General features: G+C 28.2%; 1 pseudogene; it reads left to right on the forward strand.

The window, feature by feature from the left end:
• Nucleotides 1–1217: 1217 nt before the first annotated feature.
• LOC112533707 lies at nt 1218–5047 on the forward strand (annotated as a pseudogene).
• Nucleotides 5048–5893: the final 846 nt, after the last annotated feature.

Consider the following 5893-nt stretch of genomic DNA (forward strand, 5'->3'; position numbering starts at 1 on the left):
AAAGAAAAAAATAAAAGAAGATAAAAATAATATTATTTTAAAAAAGAATTTTTTGATTAAATTTATTATTTAAAATAATTTAAATGTATACTTTAACCTGTAAGAATGGCTATAAATACTATATTAATCATTTTAGTAAGTTAAAACACTTAATTGAATAAAAAAGTAATTTAAACTCTAAATATACCAAATTTGTAACTTTCCCTTAAATCTTTAATAGACCCAGGACAACACCAAGCCATACCCCACAGTACCACTTAACCAGATAAATTTTCACTTACTTTAGAGAAAAAATTTCCATTCATTTTTCTTTAATTATGATAAATTTCATCAAACTTTGGATGGTATGAAAAGACTACAAACTCTATTCTGTATTATTTATCTGATAATAAAAATTTTACAGCTCTTGGATTTTATTTTAAACTTAATAATCAAAATTATTAGCAGCATTAATAAATTTAGAAATCAATTGTTAATGGTGTAATTTTTATAGTACTAAAATATCACAAAATAAATATAAAACCAATTATGCGAAAAGGTTAAATCAAATTGTCAGATTCATATTATTTTATCTAATTTTAATATTTTATTTAAATTTTTTGATTTTCCATTTCAGTATCCGGTCCACGGCCGATTGATCCGGGTTCGGTTACTGCAGAAACTATTAGTGGCGGCTCTTCCAATCCAGTTTACTCTATTTATAATACCAAGATTCGAATCCTGAACATTGTTTAAGGAATCTAGCACCTCATCCCGCTAGACCAACTGGTAGTTAGTATATTTTTAATAATTTAAAGTATATAGATAATTTTTTTTATTAAATTAAGTAAAAGATAACATATTGATATTCCTTTCTATTAAATGAAGTAAAAGATAACATATTGATGTTCATTTCTATTAAATTAAGTAAAAGATGATTTTTAAAGTTTCATTAGTTGAATGTATGTAATACCTGTCAACAAGTTCCTTCTTTATTCAATTTTCTGTTAGAAGTTAAAAAAAGTACTTAATAATATAGGTGGTGGTGGTATCATTTGAAGCTGTAGAAATAGAAGGAGTCATTACCCAAATCAAATGGCTAAAAAATCTAATGACCAACCTTATGCAAGATTATTATGCTTAGTGGACGATGCACTCAAATAATGCTTGCTTTTGACAAAGATGCATACCATTTGTGTCTATAAATTCATACTTCAACCATTTTCATTTTCTCATCGATCAAGTGCCGTAAATGGCTTATCATTTCTTTCTCTTCGTTTTCTACTTATATATTTTTGTTCTCCCTTTTTCCATGGCACAACCATTTAAAGCTGTGAATTTAGGTAATTGGTTGGTAATGAAGGATGGATGAAACCTTCTCTCTTTGATGGGATCCCTAACAAAGATCTTTTGGTACGTAATTGCACTACTGTCATGCGTACACTTTTGACCTCAACCTTGCATATTAACTAGTATATTTTTTGGCCAAATATATAATCGAACACTTGAATTTTAGTTATTTAATAACTTCAACACCTTAATTTTCGATATAACATGATAGATACCTCAATTTGTATTTTTTGTAATATTTAAACACTTTTTTGAGATGTGGTTTCATACAATATGTCAATGTATATTGAATAGTAAGTATTTTAATATTAGAATTTAAGTGTCTGTTAGCTTAAAATGAAAACTAAAAGTGTTTAAAAGATTATAAAAATAAAATTTTAGATGTTTAAATTTGTATTTTTTGTAATATTTAAACACTTTTTTGAGATGTGGTTTCATACAATATGTCAATGTATATTGAATAGTAAGTATTTTAATATTAGAATTTAAGTGTCTGTTAGCTTAAAATGAAAACTAAAAGTGTTTAAAAGATTATAAAAATAAAATTTTAGATGTTTAAATTTGTATTTTTTGTAATATTTAAACACTTTTTGAGATGTGGTTTCATACAATATGTCAATGTATATTGAATAGTAAGTATTTTAATATTAGAATTTAAGTGTCTGTTAGCTTAAAATGAAAACTAAAAGTGTTTAAAAGATTATAAAAATAAAATTTTAGATGTTTATTAAGTTAAAAATGATAGTTAAAGTGTTAAAATGACTAAATGATTAGAATTTAGGTGTCTAACTATATATTCTGCCTTATATTTTTGAGTTATGTACTTTTATTAAAATGTGTAAATTAATTTAAGGAGTTTTAATCTTTCCCAAAAAAAAAAAAAAACTTAAGGAGTTTTAGTGTTTAAAACTTCAGAATTTCTTTTTATTTCTTGATTTTTTTATTGGGTTCTTAAAATTTTCAATTGCTTTTTTGTTATAATTTTAATGAATTTTTATTGTTTGATTTTGAGCAATTGGGAGGATGGAACTCAAGTGCAGTTCATGTCCATAAAGCTGCAAAGGTATCTCCGCGCCGAAAATGGAGGTGGAACAAATCTTGTAGCCAACCGCCCCAAAGCAGACGGCTGGGAAGCTTACGCAGTATATTATTTGAAACTCATTTGTAATAAATCATATTTGTGATAGAACTCATTTCAATTTATTTGTGTGCTTAAGCCTTAATATATATTTGGATTGTCAATATCATAGTTATATAATATTTTACCATTCATAAAGATTTTATTCGGTATATATATGGTATTTTAAAAATAGTTTTAGTTATTTCTTTCTTTTATAACGTAATAGGTTAAAATTTTAATATTTATCCTGTCCCATATATACATTGATTAGACTATCCTCTAGGAATTAAATAAATAAAAATAATTTTTTATTTAAATTTAATTATATTATCAAGTAATATATACATATCTTGAAAGGATCAAGTAATATACTTAAGGATTCTGTTTTATACATTTTTTTATTTGGTTTTCATAGTTTAAAAGTTTATGAATAATATTAGAATATTAAAAACATATATCCGTTCGCTCATTGCGCCGCGCTCTACTCGTTCACTTCGCTCCGCTCCAGCATCTATCCCTTAAACTCGCATATGAGTCATACCTAACAGTTATTAATTGTTTCATGGAATTAATGGTTAATTTTTTTCTAATTATCTAATTAGAATTAATAGATTTGGTGAATTGAATAACTCTTCATGTAAATTGTCTTTTTTCTTTTTGCCCTTCATGCTGGTGGGCATCATTGAGACAACATCAGTACCACTAAGCAATAGTTCATTTACTTTCTTCTTTTTCTTTTTTTGTCAACACATCAATGCAGTAAATACTATGAGGAAAAAATAATTAGAAGAGAACTAACTAGCTTATTTATACTTGTCATGCTTAGGTACAGCCAGAGACGCTGGTAAGTGCAGACTATGAAGGATATGGTTGAAAAGATGATAATCCATCTGTCTTTAAAAATGAATAGTCTAAATAGCCAAGACAATATGCAACAACTGCAAGGTGAATACCAAATCACAAATGGTTATGGTCCAATTAGAGCCTCTCAAATCATGCGAGTAAGTCTTGAATGGAAACCTACTAATTAGTCAGACCAAAACAGATTCTCGTATATTAATTATGATTTATGCTATATAGAATCACTGGAATACTTGGATTACATAGGAGGATTTCAGATTCATGTCATCAAATGGTATAAATGCTGTGAGAATCTCAGTCGGATGGTGGATAGCATTTGATCCTACACCACCAAAGCCTTTTGCTGGGGGCTCCTTGCAAGCCTTGGACAATGCTTTCAACTGGGCAGAGTAAATTCATATTAAAATCATTGACCAAACTATACTTTTTCATCAATTTGTACAATATTAATTGTTAATCGGTAGAATTAGTTGTTATCACCATAATCAAATTGTCTTATTTTTAGTATCATTATAAAGGCGATATCATTGCCAAAGGTAAGACTTACCTCCTTTATATGTATATACTGTAATAAACAAGAAAGTTTGACTATTTTACAGTTGGATTTGAATAATTAATGCATAGCTCAAACATTAAATATTAAAATATGCTAATGTAGATGAAATGTGCATATAAGTAAGTATTTGTACTAGCCAAAAAGTTTCCTTTGTCCACTGCCACGCGCACTAATTTGATTAATGTTCTGGCCTTTCTGTATATTTAATTTACAATAATATCTTGTTATTCAATATTTGTACAGAAAATACGGAATGAAGATAATTGTGTATTTGCATGCAGCTCCGGGCTCACAAAACGGCAATGATCATAGTGGTACAATAGACCCTTCTCTAGAATGTGGAGATTCGAAAATACAAGACACAGTAAATATCATAGACTTCCTAGTAAAAAGGTCAAATAAGATATTAACTCTTAAATAATTATATTTATCAAATTGATTACATTATTTTCTTGATTTTATTCAATATATAAAAAAGTTATACTCTGAATTCTAATATAGACACTATTACGAAGCAGACATGCAAGTAATTCAAGTTTTACAGCAATTGAATTATTGAATGAGCCTTTAGCCCCTATAGTCAGCCTAGAGACCTTTTGAAGTATTATCAAGCAAGTTATAATGCTATAAGGAAGTATACCCAAAATGCTTACGTGATCCTCTCAAACAGATTGGGACCTGCTGATTCAAAAGAATTGCTCTCTTTCACAAGTAACCTCAATCGTGTAGTTATCGATGTCCATTTCTATAATATGTTCTATGATCAATTGTTTAAGGGTAATAATGCAGAATGGAACATCAATAACATTTGGAATGACCGAGCTTATCAACTCAGTGGACTAAATACTGCAAATGGCCTTCTCACTTTTGTTGGTATATTAAAAATATTTTATGCATTTATTAATACACATATGCATACATATATACACACACACATATTTTTTGAAATACCTTATGAAAGTTATGTAAATTAATTTAATTTATAGGGGAATGGATTGGAGAATGGAAAGTATAGGGTGTATCAGTCTAAGACTATCAGAATTTTGTTAATGCACAACAAGAAGTCTATCAAAAAGCTACATTTGGATAGGCATATTGGTCATACAAGCTTAAAAATCTTACAAAAATTTCACTGGAGCCTTAAATGGATGATTCAGAAAAACTATCTTAAAGTTTTATAAGCCCTTAATGGACATAACAGACATCACCCAAACAAGCATGCAATACAAGAACGTAATGCAATATGTCAATAAATAACTCTTCACTAGTTATAATAAAGGCCAAACATAGAAGCAATGTGTAGCATATGATGTTCCTATGCAGTAGTTATATCTTGCATTTACTTCTTAACAAATAAACGTGTACATGTAGTACCTTTACTTGGGCTGCTCCATAATATAAAAACATTTGGCAACTTATTTAGATTGTCTGGTTTCTTATTATGCATCAATTAATTCAATTGTTGGACAGAGTACCCTGTAATATATGATTGCGCTTCCTCCTTCCTCTCTTTAAGCAAGCCTCTCTCTTCTTTCTACAGCTCATCACAGAGAAACAACTAGTGCAATTTTAATAAGTCAAACTGGGAAAGGATTTCTCCTCAGGTTTTCAAAACTACATCCATTTGTTCATAAATCCATAGTCATTAAAATAAAATAGATATAGGTAATTAAAATCTAATATATATACTTATATATCTTATTAATATATAGTAATTTGGGAAATAAAGGCATTTTACATAGTACTTAAAATATTAATCTTTATTATATGCTTGTAGACAAATATTTTCGAAAGATGATGATCCAATAAACATCCTCAAAATCTAATAAATAAGGATAGTTATCTCAAAAATAATACAATATCTTTTAACAGCCAACAACCGTAGGTGATATCGCATAGGCTGCAAAATTAATGTGTACTTGTATAACTAAATTATCCTTGTAAGTGAAAGGACGTTGTTAAAATAAAGCAAATCTAATAAGAGAATTGACTATATACAGCTTCTCCAGCAATCGGTGCTTTTATGG

This window comes from Ricinus communis, chromosome 7 (genome assembly GCF_019578655.1).
Source record: "Ricinus communis isolate WT05 ecotype wild-type chromosome 7, ASM1957865v1, whole genome shotgun sequence".
NCBI lineage: Eukaryota > Viridiplantae > Streptophyta > Magnoliopsida > Malpighiales > Euphorbiaceae > Ricinus > Ricinus communis.